General features: G+C 41.0%; 1 pseudogene; it reads right to left on the bottom strand.

Annotated features, from left to right (window-relative positions):
• Positions 1 to 6,846: 6,846 nt before the first annotated feature.
• Positions 6,847 to 6,947, bottom strand: LOC130028498 (uncharacterized; annotated as a pseudogene).
• Positions 6,948 to 14,722: the final 7,775 nt, after the last annotated feature.

The following is a 14,722-nucleotide window of genomic DNA, read 5'->3' as shown; positions in this document are numbered from 1 at the left end:
TCTAAATTTACTGAAATGAACGAGAACACTCCTCTGGATGAGGCCTAAGAACACAGATTACTTTTACAGCAAAGTGCTTGGTCCAACAACAGCAGCAGGGGAAGTGAGATTCTGGTTACATTGCGGAGGGAAATAAATCCTGACTGTGGAAACTATCTAATTGTTATACAATGGGCCATGAAATCTACTCAGCAGGGTGTCACAGCCCAAGAGATAGGAAACCTGCTAAATCACCACAAAGAATCTGGTTCCTTTCATCTCTCTGTACTCAAATGTAAATGCAGTGATTTTCAAACTTTTCTGACCCATTCCAAAAATGCATTTGATATCCTGCCATTACACACAAAGACACACCACATTAAGGATGTCAATGCAAGCAACTGGATCAATAGTTTCATGACACTCTATTTATACTTACAGTGTGAGGTATTCTCTGATAGTTCCTCTTCTGTGCCTGTGTTGGGGGGTTGTGGGGTGGCACATTCAGCTGTGCTCTTTCCTCTGTGCTCAGGGATCCATTCTGACAGAGCGTGGAGAGACCATACGTGGTGTCAGGATTTGAGCCAGTGTTGACTGTATAAAAGGTAAACACCTTACCCCCCATACGATCTTTCTGACTCTTGTTCCCTCGTTTTTAATCACTACTTCCACTGTTACTTCTTGCTGACCAAGATCCACTAAATAGTTTAAAGACAAAGTTTCACAAGTGTTGACTTGAACAGGGTCTGAAGAAATAAGAAAGAACCCTTATATACTGTGGCTGGGACTGAGGGGTAGGAGTATAGTAGTCCCCTCTCTATGGAAAACAGGTTGGAAATTTCTCAAAAAAGTTAAAATTGATCTACCGTATGATTCAATAATTCTACTCTGATATGCCTATGTGAAGAACATAAAAACATTAATTTAAAAATATATATGTGGTCGGAGCAATAGTACAGCCAGGAGGGCATTTGCCTTGTATGTGGCTGACCAAAGCTCGATCTCCAGCACCCCAAATTGTCCCCCGAGTTGCCTGGAGTGATCCCTGAGCACAAAGCCATGAGTAAGCCCTGAACGCTGCTGGGTGTGACCTCCAAACAAAACAAAACAAAATAAAACAAAAAGATATATGACCACCAATATTTATTGGAATACTAGTTATAATAGCTAAGATACGGAAACAATCCTAAGTACCCAAAGGCAGATGAGTAGATAAGTGGATCACTTGATCACTTGACATCCCGTTACTGATCGATTTGCTCAAGCAGGCACCAATAATGTCTCCATTCGTCCCTGTCGCATTCTACTGTGGCCCAATGGTGACTGCTCATTCTAGGAACATGAAGAGCCTCAAGCCAATCGTTCAGGGTCTTGACAAAAAAATCTGACTATCTGGTAGGTGGGCGACCACGCAGTCTTTTGATGTCCAGTGGAATCCAGTTGGTAACGACTCTAGTCCAGCAGCCGTCTCCAAATCTCATTACGTGTCCAGCCCATCTTATTTTTGACACCTTGGCAAATGAGACAGTCCCTGATTCTTGATCATCAATGGAGGTTGGAACTCAGGATTCTTTCTCTTACTTGAGATGATGATACTCCGCATAGCTCTTTCGATTCCTCTTTGGGAGACTCGAATAGAGTTCTCCTAGGGCCCAGGTCTCTGAGGCATATGTTAATTCAGGAAGAACAGTGGAATTGAAGAGATGTGCCTGGAGCCAGAGGTAATGGGTCCCATTCCCCTGACCCTGAAAGATACGTGGATAAAGAAGATATTATACAGTGGCAATCTAATGATTCATTTAAAACACACTCTTGCCTTTTTCCATTAGAAAAAAACAAAACTTTGCTTTTTTACTCTAATATAAATGGACTTGGAGAGTGTTATGTTAAGTGACAGAGAAGAGAAAAGAAAAAGACCAATGTCAGCAGACTTTACTATCAGACAGAGACTCAAAGCACTGAATAGACAAAATCTACAAAACGCAACCCCTGAACGGAACAGCAGAGCTCTGGTTATCAAAAGGGGTGAAGCTGGGAGAAGAGGTTTTGCAAGAAAGAAGGGGGTCCAATGGACAATGTGAATTGTGATGGTGATGCTTGATTACAGGTGTGTCTTAACATGTACTTTGAAGAGACCCAGAAGTCTCCTAAAACATAGGGAGGCATGTAAATTATTGCTATTTCAATAAACAAAAACTTTCAGTAGTACTATTTAATCATAAGATGGGTATCTTCTTTCCATTTAATAGGACTTCTATGAATATTACCTAGTAAGTTCAAAAGAAATGGTAGTTTCGACCTCTTTCTAAGCTTTTACCAACTGCATAATTTCCAAGGGTTTTTTTTCTCAATAAGAATATTATTTATTTTTTTTTCTTAACAAAACTTGCTTTTCTTAAAGAAGTAGCTTTAAGAACTTGCCTTTCTTTAAAAAGTAGCTTAAAGTGCAGTTCAGTGATGGACTACAAACCTCACATGCACAAGGCCCTAGATTTTATCCCTAGCACTCCCAACTCACCTCAAAATGAAACAAAACAAACAGGGGCGAGAGACAATCTACTAGAATGAAGTAAAGAGTAACAACTCAGAAACTTACCTCTGTTAAGTAAAAATGATTTTCTGAGAGAATTATGACAACAATTCATCAACAATTAACTCCTAATAAAAATTGTTGAAAGTATTTGTCATCCTTTTTTGTGCTACAGTAGCATTGGTTTTTTAACTGCAGGATTTCAGGAAGCAAAGTCACTCCAAGGGATAAAGCAATGTGTGAGACCCTCCCCAAGGGCGTTCTGATTGATGATCTAGTCAGAACCACCTTGAAAACCACCCCATCACTGCATTTGCTCAGAGCAGTTAGGCTCGCTTCCTCAGACTCCGCAGAAAGTGGTCCACATCACTTTGATTTCAACACTTTCGCCTCACGACACACTTCTCGGACTCTTGCCTATAAAATAAGAATGACAGTCTACTCTCAGGGCTGAAGAATAGTTAATAAACTGTGCTTACCCTACAGAGATGCAAAACAATAGCAATCACTCATCAGTGTGCCGAGAGGTGACAGATTCCAATTTCCCATTTTCCAGAGACACTCTCCTCATTACCAAGCAAAGCAGGCCGGTTAACTTGCCTGAGATCTATAGCTTGCAGCAGTGATCTCATCGGTCTGTGTCCCTGATGGGGACTCCAGCAGGTGTTGTGGAGAGCGTCGAGCTGACTTATGGAGACATATTGCTCAACAGGCTGATCCACCAGGCCACGTCATTTCCCTTCTCTTTAGAAAAAAGCAATTAGTTTAAATTGCCATCTACCAAAATAACTTTGCTGGTGGCCCCCAAATTCAGCAAATCAACAAACTATTGTGTAAATGAGTGCCTTCAGCCACCTTGTTTTCTTTTTTTCATTAAATATTTTAAAAAGAAGAATCAGAGTACTGGGTGTTTCACCCCGAAGAAAGGAGGGTGGGATGACAATTCAAAGATTTACATGCAGTATGAAGCTGGTATGTCGAACACATGTTATTTTGGAAGCCTTTTGACTAGAGATCAAAACTACTTTATAGATTTGTTTTCAATTTGGGGGCAGCGGGGATGCTTGCAAGGTCACACCCAGCAGTGCTCAGGGCTTACTCCTGGCTCTGCACTCTGGGATCACTCCTGACCGATGGGGCTCAGGGACTATATGGGATGCTAGGGATCAAATCCAGATATGCTTGCATATGAGCAAGCAAGCTCCTTACAAGCTATACTATCCCTCCCTGTTTTCATTTTTTTATTTGTCACATTTTATTGATTTATTTGTGGCGTGTAATGTTGTAAAACTTTGGGAATAGTGCAGCTTCGCATCTTCTGTGTGTATAGCTCACCCCACCCACCAGCAAAGTTGCAGAGTCAAATTTGTAATCAAATCACTTCTACCCTTCCTGCCACCCACCTTTCTCTCTGGTAACTACCATATTTTTCAAAGTCTACAAGATGTTTTGATTGTTTTTTTGCCAGTTCATTTGCTTGGGTTATTATATTTCATATATGAGTGAAACCACTCCATAGCTTGCTTTACTTTGTTATTTATTTCATTCCAGCATAATCACCTCAAGTTCCATCCACATTGTCTCAGAAGACACGATTTCATCTTTTTAATAGCCAAGTGGTGTCTGTTGATATGTATATAATGCATGTATATAACTCACTGCTTCTTTGTCCAGTCATCTGTCAAAGAGTGTTGGGTTGATTCCATGTTTAGCCTGTTGTGAATAGTGCTGCTGTGAACATGGGGATTCATGTGTGCACACAGTTAATCAAATTAATGTTTTCGTTTCTTTCAGAAAAATGCTTAGACATGGGACTGCTAAATGAAGTTTCCATTTTCATCTTTAAAAGCATTTCCATACTGTTTTGCATAGAGGCTGCACCCATTTACTTTCCCATTAACACTGTACGTGAGTTCATTTTTCTCTATACCTTTTCCAACAATTTCTGTTTTCAGAGAAACAGTAAATATTGTTTCGGCCATTCTCACCAATATGAGGTGATGTCTCTTTGTCGTTTTGATTTGTGCTCTTCTACTCATAAGCAAAGCTGAGTACTTTGGTGGGGGTGTCCTACCTAGTACTAATGGGGGTCACCAGAGCTTCACCAGCTAAAGTGTTCAGGAGGTCACACAGTATCAGACGCGGAATCTGGGACTGTGTATACCAGCCTTTTGCACCATATCCCCAGGAGCCAGGGGTTACTCCTGGTTCTGCACTTAGGAATTACTCCTGGCGGTGCTCAGGGGACCATATAGGATGCTGGGAATCTAACCTGGGTCGGCTGCTTGCAAGCAAACACCCTACGCACTGTACTATCACTCCAGCCCCAGAAGCTAAGCAATTTTTTATAGATACTTTTGCAGCCTTCCAGAGTTTTGGGGATGTACAACATTGACAGTACCATAAAGAAAAGAAAGAAAAGTATTAAAGGAAGTAAGGACAAACACTTGGGCTGGTTCAGTCAATATTCACTTTGAAATGCACTAATATGCATACATGGATTCAGAATTACAAATAAGGATTTTGGAGATAAATTTTAATATCTATGTAGATTTCACAATCCTAAAGGGAAAAAAACTATGTTGATTTGTAAAGCCCAGAGAAAGTATGAGCAGCTGGAACACTACGATCATATTTTCAGAGAGGACTTTCATTTACAATTTGGATTGATTTTCCAGAATTTACCAAAGCCATGGTTTGAATTCATAAGATCTTAGAGATTAAGCATAGACCTTTTGGGGGGCTGGAGTGATAATCCAGTAGGTAAGACCCTTACCTTTCATGTGGTCAACCCTGGTTCCATCCCTGGACTCTTCTATGGCAACGCCCCCCACCCCCAGCCCACCAGAAATGATCTCTGAGCACAGAGTCAGGGGTAAGCTCTGAACACGGTCAAGTGTGGCCTAAAACCCATAAAAGGGAAAAAAATGAAAAAGCATAGAATCTTTTTAAAATGTTATGCCCAACCCTTGAAATATTTGATTGATAGAGTAATTAGAGACATAGCAACTAAAGATTGATCTAAAAGAAACTACATTTTAGTTACATTTTTCAGTGGCTTTTATTTAAGGTAATTTAAGGTAACTATTGGGACATGAGGATGGAGCAGAAGGGGTCACATCCAGCAGTACTCTAGGGCTATTCCTGGCTCTGTGCTCTGGGACTCCTATACCTGTGTTCAAGAGTGATATTGGTGCCAAGGATTGAGACAGTCTTGGCCACATGCAAGACAATGTCTGTCTTTCTGCACTATCTTTCTCACCTGAGATAGCTACTTTTATCTTTTCAAATTTATGTTGAGGATGGCCAGTTCCCCAAATTCTGCATCTGTGAGACTGAAAATACATATTATATAGGTAGGTCTTTGATGGTTGGGTCCACACTAAACAGGTATAGACATTTTCCCTTTTCATCATTACCTAAACAATGCAGCATAACACTATTTACATAGCATCTGCACTGTATTAGAAATTTTAAGTGATTCAGAGATTATTCAAAGTATACAGAGGGAGGATGTGGGTTGAGTAAAGCATTTGCAAACATTGCCCCATTTCGCATAAGGAGCTTGTGTACCTCTGTGGATTTGGATGCCTGAAAGGGGCCTGGAACCAATCCCGAGGGAGACTGAAGGATAACTGTAACTTTTTAAATCAAAAGACATATGAAAAGAATAATTAAATTAAAAGTAAGTTGGAAATCTTCTTATTAATTCCAGAAGCCCTATCAGATTACAAAGCTGTTTCAAGGTAAAGCATCTAAATACATCTAAGCATTTCTTTGACCTGAGCTCGCAGGCAGAGGCATAAAACAATAAGAAATATGTCTCAGGAAAAAATATAGAATTACCTTCTGCATTATTGGATGAATAAATTACTGCAGAGTAAATTATCTTAACCTCTTTTTCTTCAGATTTGGATAAGATTTATACTCCCTCATTTCTTGCAAGAAGCTTCTAAATATACTAAATCTATTTCTGATTACCTTTCAATTTCTTCCAGTAATCTAAAAAACAATATAAAGTTAGGCACTTAAAAGCGTTCTTATGGGGCTAGAGCAATAGCACAGCGGGTAGGGCGTTTGCCTTGCACACAGCCGACCCGGGTTTGATTCCCAGCATCCCATATTATCCCATATGGTCCCCTGAGCACCGCCAGGAGTAATTTCTGAGTGCAGAGCCAGGAATAATCTCTGTGCATCGCTGGGTGTGACCCAAAAAGCAAAAAAAAAAAAAAATGTTCTATGCTGGGCCAGAGGGTTAAGGCATTTGCCTTGTACCCTGTTGACCAGGTTCAATTCCTGATACCACATATGGTCTTCTTTTTTTTTTAAAAAAAAAAAAAAAAAAGGAACGCTTCATGAATTTTCCTGTTTTCCTTGTGCAGGGGCAGTGCTAATCTTCTATCGTTCCTATTTTAGTATATGTGCTGCTAAAGTGAACATACATATGGTCTTCTAAGCACTGCCAGGAATGATTCCTGAGCACAGCCAGGTGTGGCCCCAAAGCAAACAAACAAAAAAGTTAAATTCTGTGACTGGGTTGAGGCCCAAGACTTGCATGCATGCAGCCAATGCAAATTTGATTCCTGGACACCACATGCGCCCCCCCCCCCCCCCACCTCTAAGGCTGGCCTCTAGAGGTCCCTGGTATGGTGAGCATGATGGAGAAAGAAAGAAAGAAAGAAAGAAAGAAAGAAAGAAAGAAAGAAAGAAAGAAAGAAAGAAAGAAAGAAAGAAAGAGAATTAAATGTTAAATTCTGCTGGTTACTTTGGGGGAAATATCTCCCATACATCTTCTATTATATTGATGAACAAGGTACCTGCGCTGGGAGGGTGGGTTGGTGGCTGGGATGAAGGGGTGAGGGTTGGGTGGGGGGTTGTCCTGTCCTCTACTTCCTATACTAGCAGATTTCTGGAGCCACATCCATCTATCACACAGCGAAGTAAGAGTAAAACTTTCCCACCTGGATCTCCAGAAATTATTCATGCCTATAAAATATTAGGAATTCAATGAAGAATCTGGGTTTGTTTTTATTTTGTTTGGGGCCACACTTCACAGTGTTCAGGGCTTACTCCTGTGTTGGCACACAGGGCTCACTCCTGGCAGGTTTTGGGAAGCACATGCAGTGCCAGGGATCGAACTCAAGTTGGCCTAGTACAAGGCAAACGCCCTACCTGATGTGCCATATCACTCCATTCCCTCAAAGAAGAATCTGGTGGGACAAAATACATTACATGTCACTGTCACTGTCATCTCGTTGTTCGTCGATTTACTCGAGTGGGTGCCAGTAACATCTCTATTTGTCCCAGCCCTGAGATTTTAGCAGCCTCTCCTTATTCGTTTTTCCCAACAATTGAAGGTTCTTTCAGGGTCAGGGGAATAAGACCTATTATAGTTACTGGTTTTGGCATAACGAATAGCCACAGGGAGCTTGCCAGGTTCTGCCCATGGGGGCAGGATACTTTCGGTAGCTTGCTGGGCTCTCTGAGAGGCATATATATATATATATATATATATATATATATATATATATATATATACTCTTTGTTGCCTACTGTCTGAACTCCATCAAACGTGGCAAGAGATAATTTTGGAAAATGGATAGGAAGTGTCTTATGATGTGTCACGCGGCCTCGAAGCCATGGTCTAGAAAGAGACCTGGAGTGTGGCAGTGGTTGGGTAGTGGACTCAGCTGCCTGGGCTGGGTCACTTAGGGTGGGGAGGGCTCTTGCCCGTCCCCCTCTGGGGTGCCCCGAGTAAAAACAGCCTGGCGTGGAGTCCGTAAGTTACTTGTAAGAATTCAAATTCTAGTCAGGAAAGCAGATAAACACACACACACACACACACACACACACACACACACACACACATCATTGCTACAGAATGACCTCTCTCTCTCCTGTATGAAGAAATACAGTAAGGGAATAACACGGGAGAGCTGGTCTGCAGAGCCAAGCTGACCACAGTAGGAAGATAGAGATTGAAAGGGCCAGGCCCCAAGACAATGGCAGAGGGAAGCGCTCTACTCTGTTGGAGGGGAGGTGTAGGAACAAGGCACAAAACCCAGACAGACAGTATTCTAAATCATGGTGCCTCAAATAAAACATTTCTTAATGTTTAAAGAAATAACAAATAAAGGTTGAGAAAAAAACATGTCTTCAACTCCATTCAGATCCACTCCAGCCCATGGCAGCCATTGCTTCAACCACCTCTTTGCAATGACCCAACTGTCTTTGATGCTTGATACTTCCGAGGTCCCAGCCCTCTCCTGCATCCCTTTGCATTGTTCCAAACTCCTTTCCCCATTTTTAATGTTATTTTTCTGGATATATGGGCTGCCGCTGTAGGAAACTGTCCTTTCTCAGGGTACATATGCTATTGATGCCCAGTTGTGACGTTTCCCACATAGAAGTTCATGTAGAAGTTCCCCATGTAGAAGTTCATTTCTTTCTTTAGTTACCGTAATTATTATCTGTCCTCCTTAGAGAAGGCATGGCAAGAGGGCACTTGCCTTGCATTAGAAAAAATTTGATCCCCAGCACTGCTCCACATGACTGACTGTGACCGTGTCACAGTCTGAGTCAGTCTACTGTTTGGACCATGTATCAACCTGCCCTGATATGCCAGTGAACCCCACAATCAAGCAACTGTTCCCCACTCATTGTAACAACCACCCAAAGAGGTAGAAAATTAATTTAGATTAAGATAAAGTACAAGATCCTTGTCTATTTTATGCTGTTCTTTATCCCCAGTATCTGCAATAGTATTGAATGAATTTATAAACTAATGCAGATCGACATTTCAGATCTATAGATACCAACCTCACATGGGTCCCCATAGCCTGCTAGTCAATAAACCTTTAAATTAAAAAAAAATCCCATTCCTGGGGCCAACACACATCCTTCTTTATTTACTCCAGCGAAAGTCTGTTTTCCAGCCACAGAACCCGCAGCAATGCCCATTAGCATTTTCTACGACTCCAGCACTAGATTTAAAACACTGTCTACTGTGTCCATGGGTCTCTCTGCTGAATTGGACAAGACTGACCTCTCCTTTCTTTAAACGTGATTTCTTATAGCTCTTATTCCTCCTGCCTTTCATTGCCTAGACCAGCCAGTTCAAAATTTCATGGTTAGAACCCAAGCATGTATGTTTTTAAAGAGACATTGATCATTCTGATGCACAGATGGGGTCAACCACTTCTCCCCAACGCCTTCTACTCTACTCATCTTCTTGTCCCAGAGATGATTTGAAACTTAGGTGAAGGGTCGGGGTGTGAAGCTGACAGTCAAATTAGGGGGGACAAGACAAGTCTCCTACTCTCATGAGGCAAATGCATCTCTTTCACTTGACTGGCCTATTTCCAGAATACAAGTAGGAACATTTTAATCAATATGCGTTAATAATCAATTTACATGAAAGAAATTTCACCATATACATATCCATGGTTTACATGAGTTAACAAATACCCACTGAGATGCAGACAGTATTTTTGTTACCACAGTGATTATTATGTGGGGGTTAAGCTCCCCACTACTGACCCTCTTTATCTTGGCCTACTTGGCGGTTTCAGCATTTCATCTAAATCTGTGACACCCCAACATATGACTTTCAGTACTTCACACATTCTCTTATTTTCTCAAATGTTAACCCTTCATCCTCAACTGATATGCTACACCTCAACCAAATATACTATTTTCTTCCCCTGATATAATGCAGTTAGTTTAATAATGTGACTAATGTGATGTGATTTCATTCTCTCTTATTCAACAACATTAGGATCAAACCAGGACTGCACACATTGTGGATAGTCACCAAGCCATATTCCTGGCCCCTTAACTCCATGTTTAATACTGCCCAAAACTTATCTCCAACCCACTAACATTGCTTTAGTCCAGATAATTTGGTCTTGTTTGGATGATTGCAATTGCGTCTTGGAACAGTTAGTCTTACTTTAGTCTCTGATCATGCTCCCTTTCCTTCACCATCAGCTTACAAAATACTATCAAATTTCTCTTGCCAAGAGCAACTACTTACCCATACCAACCCCACTTCTTGAAACCTCTTCATGGTTACCCAGACAGGACAGAATTAAAGCTGCTTAGTCCAGTATGCAGGATTTTTTTTTTACTAATTTCAGTTATTTCCAGCTTTATCTGTTTCCTTTTCTCCTAAGACCTCTGCTTGCTTAGAAAAGATAGTACATTATAAGCATTCAAATGCATCCCAAACCTAGGCAGAAGCTCACCATCCAGAAATTCAAATTTCTAAACAATCTGTTCATTGTTTTCTGTTTGGTTGTTGTTTGCTTTGCTTTCCCATGCTAACCTGGACTGCCACATCACTTACTTTCCACAGCAACTCTGCCAGTTCCATTTTCTGTCGAATTATAACAGCAGCAAAACTCAGAAATACTGCCACCTTGTGATCATAAAAAGTGGAACGTAAACATGATCCTTTACATACTTTCAAAATAAAACAAAATAAGCAAATGGAGCTAAGAACCAGAGAGATTCTTTCTATTCCCCTTCCCCAGACTTAAAAAGTACCAGTTATTTGATTACTTGACTTCATAAAACTCTATTTTTAGTATATCTACTTTCAGTGATTGTCTTTGAAGACTTCTATTGATTTCCTTTAATCAGATTATTTAAGAATAGTAAGTCACATTTATGCAGGTCTAGATTTCTTTTTTGTTAGTTTGGTTGGTTGTTTGGTTGATTGATTGGTTGGTTTGGGCCTATACCTAGCTGAGCTCAGGCATATTCCTGGCTTTGTGCACTATGATCATTTTTTTTTCTTTTTGGGTCATACCCGGTGATGCACAGGGGTTACTCCTGGCTCATGCACTCAGAAATTACTCCTGGCAGTACTCAGGTGACCATATGGGATGCTGGGAATTGAACCCGGCTCAGCCGTGTTCAAGGCAATGCCCTACCCGCTGTGCTATCAATCCAGCCCCTCTATGATCACTTTTGACAGGCTCTGGAGACCACATGGATGTTAAGGATCAAACCAGAGCCAGCCACACCCATAGCAAGCACTGTACCCACCATACTATCTCTTCAGAACCCAATCTAGGGATCTTAGTTGTAGATAACTTGTAAACATCTCTTCTGAAATTAATATGAACACACAACATAACTATACCTTAGCTATCAGCTCTATGAGGAAATTAGTATATTAACTCTACTTTTCAATAGAAATGCCAAAGAAGGCATGGAAAAGTCCTGAAGAACCACTGATTTTTTTAAAGGGTGGGGGAATTCTTAGTCACTGTTGTCCAAAAGAAATGGACAGCAAATATGGCGGCACTTTCAAAAGTGAATCCAAATCCATCTTGAAACATTGACATATTCTAGGATCCTGATTATCTAAGAACAAACAATACCTAGAAACATCCTATTTTTCAGATAGGGTTAGAAAAACTAATGGCAGTATTTCCACAGAGGAGAGTTTGCATGAATAAGCAACTAATCAAGGAAAATTGAGAAATTCACTAATTTTCAATACTACTTTGAATGAAACACTTCCAAACTCTTTTCTTTGTTTTCCTTGGCCAGTCCTCAGTCATCACTTACCATATCTACTAGCTTTCATTTAAAAGTTTCTTCTCAGAATGTTTGTTTTCAAATGACCTAATTCTGGGTTCTGGAAGCAGTGTGATGGTTACCAGGAACTCTCTCCTTACAGAAGAATGAACTAAACTCTTTTGAAAAGTCATCAGTCATTCTAAAGCTCATTTGAATAATGTGACATCGTAGAATAAATGCTTTATAAATAATTTGTTTTTCACAGAGTCAATAACTAATTACGAGTTTGCGCCCTATAAATAAATCAATATTGAAAAGAACGTCTAAGTGGATTCATCACATAAGCCATTGGCTGACTGACCAGGAAACCACCCCAGGGGTTACTGTTTATTAATCAATGACCAATGACCAATGACTCGCGTCACATTTCTTTTTTAAAACTGCCTCCATCAGTATGATGATAAAGTACAAAAAAAGGAAAAGGTGAGGTAAGGCTAACCCTGGGGTACACTTTAAAATTGTTAAATGGTAGAAAATCCTTTTGACTTTTGTGCCTTGAGAATCTCAAGAAGATTCTATGACATAGACAGAATTAGCAGAAAATTCAGGGCTGGAAAATGTGTTTCATAGACACAGCCATAGGCCAAAAATTAACTAATATTCTTTTGTAGAATTAAATAAAAATAATGGTCCTGTGAACTACTCAGCTGGTGTAAATACTTGAAGCAAATTAACCGTGTCTTTGAACCTCAGTTTTCCTTATTTTTATTCAAGGATATTTACCATAAAAATGTGAACATTAATATTCTATTCAAAATATGATTTCAATCAAATCAGAAGACAAGAAACGATCCCAGGTTGTGACACTCAGAAAATTGAAGGTCCCATAAAGCCTTGAATTGCCACTGTTCTCTTTCTTGTGATCCGGGAAAGGGGGGTCTCCAAAGGTCTGGATTAGCCTGAGATGAAAATTAGGGAATGCACATGACTTGTTGTATTAGGGAGAGTACGCCTGGCAATGCTAGGGAACTCTGCGTGTAGTGTTTAGGTTCAGGGGTTGAACCCAGGCTTCCCATACAAAACAGGCACTCCAGACTTTGAACTCTTGCCATGAATGCATTCCTCTATTTCTTCTGTCGTTTTGTTTCCGAAGAAACCCTAATTGCTTTGGGGACGTAAAAATATAAATGTTTTCAAGACCGCGAGGAGTGCTACTTTTCTGACAAGGAGCACAGTTCAGGTTTGTGTCCCTCTGCAGAAGAAATGCAGACCCTCTCCCCTCTCTGGGAAATACATGCTAGAGACAACTTTATACTCTTCTCTGCTGTGTTACTTTTCACAGGGTCCTACACATAATGCAGTTCTGGCTAGCCCAGGAATTCAGGAATGATCTATTCCTAATAAAAATACCTCCAATCTAAAAGCAGTCAAATTTCCACGATTCTGGAGTCTTGGGCAAAACACAGTGTTGCTTGGCCGAGTTGATGGCCAGAATAAACAATCAGAGCAATCTTATGTGATTCGTGAATGAAGACTGTAAAGTGGATAAACACACTTAGTTCCTGGTAGGCAGGTTACATACCCAGACAATGGGGTTCTGAGCGCTAACAGGAACCTGCAGAAGAGAGCCTTGGAACTCTGTGGCTAGAGAGGTTGTAAGTTCCCAGAAAACGGTTTTGCAAAGAAATGGAAAGCTGGTCTACAGAGCTGATCTTTCCCAGGGATGAGGGGGTCCTTGGATCGTGGTGGAGGGGAGCAGGAGTTCCGATGGTGAGCGTGGTAGTGAGACCATGCATGCATGAAAGTACCGTTAGCAATGTTGTCAATCACGACATTCTACAAACATGGAACTTTTTTTTAAATTTTAGTGTTTTTCTTACCTGTCTTGAGGGTACAGGAGGACATCCCTCCACCTCTTTGGGTTTCTCTTATGCCCTTAGAGCAATTAAATGAAAATCAAACAGATGAATAAGAGAGAGAAAGCCACGTATTATATTGCTCTGGAGAATTCACATGATTGAAAGTTCTAGAATGGATGGCACTGGTGAAGGATTTCTGTCCTGAGTTCATGCATAGAAATGGGCTGGAGGAATAAGAAGATAAGAGAACAGGGCTCCATAGTGAGGAGAAGGTGACTTCATCTGACAAAACCCTGATAATTCATGGATTCAGACTTCCTGAAAACAGGGTTCTCCGAGTGATTTTTAGACATGACCCCCAACCTGGGATAATCTATTTTTTTGGTGGAGGGCATGTGGAGCGTCTCCCAAGCAGTTCTCGAAGGCCCCGGTGGCACCTCCCAGTGATTCTCAAGATATCTGGGCTGGTTGGAAAATGCCAGGGCAAAGTATGTGATGCTGGGACTGGAGCAATAGTACAGCAGGTAGGGCGTTTGTCTTGCATGCAGCCAAGCTGGGTTCGAATTCAATTCCCAGCACTGCATAGAGTCCCCTGAACCCACCAGTAGTGATTCCTGAGCACAGAGCATGAGTGAGCCATGAGCACTGCCAGGTATAGCCGAAGAAAACCAAAACAAAGTAACAACCCCCCCCCCAAAAAAAAAAGATGTTATGCCAGGATAACCCAGACCACCACAGCAGTGTTTAGGGGCAGGAGGAAGTTTCTGGGGACCAGGTGGTGCCACAGACTTAACCAGGAATGGTCCCCTATGAGGCGCGTGTC

The sequence above is a fragment of the Sorex fumeus genome, unplaced genomic scaffold (genome assembly GCF_029834395.1).
Source record: "Sorex fumeus unplaced genomic scaffold, SorFum_2.1 ptg000039l, whole genome shotgun sequence".
NCBI lineage: Eukaryota > Metazoa > Chordata > Mammalia > Eulipotyphla > Soricidae > Sorex > Sorex fumeus.
Note: the sequence above shows the minus strand (reverse complement) of the source record. Positions and strands in the feature narration are given on the sequence as shown.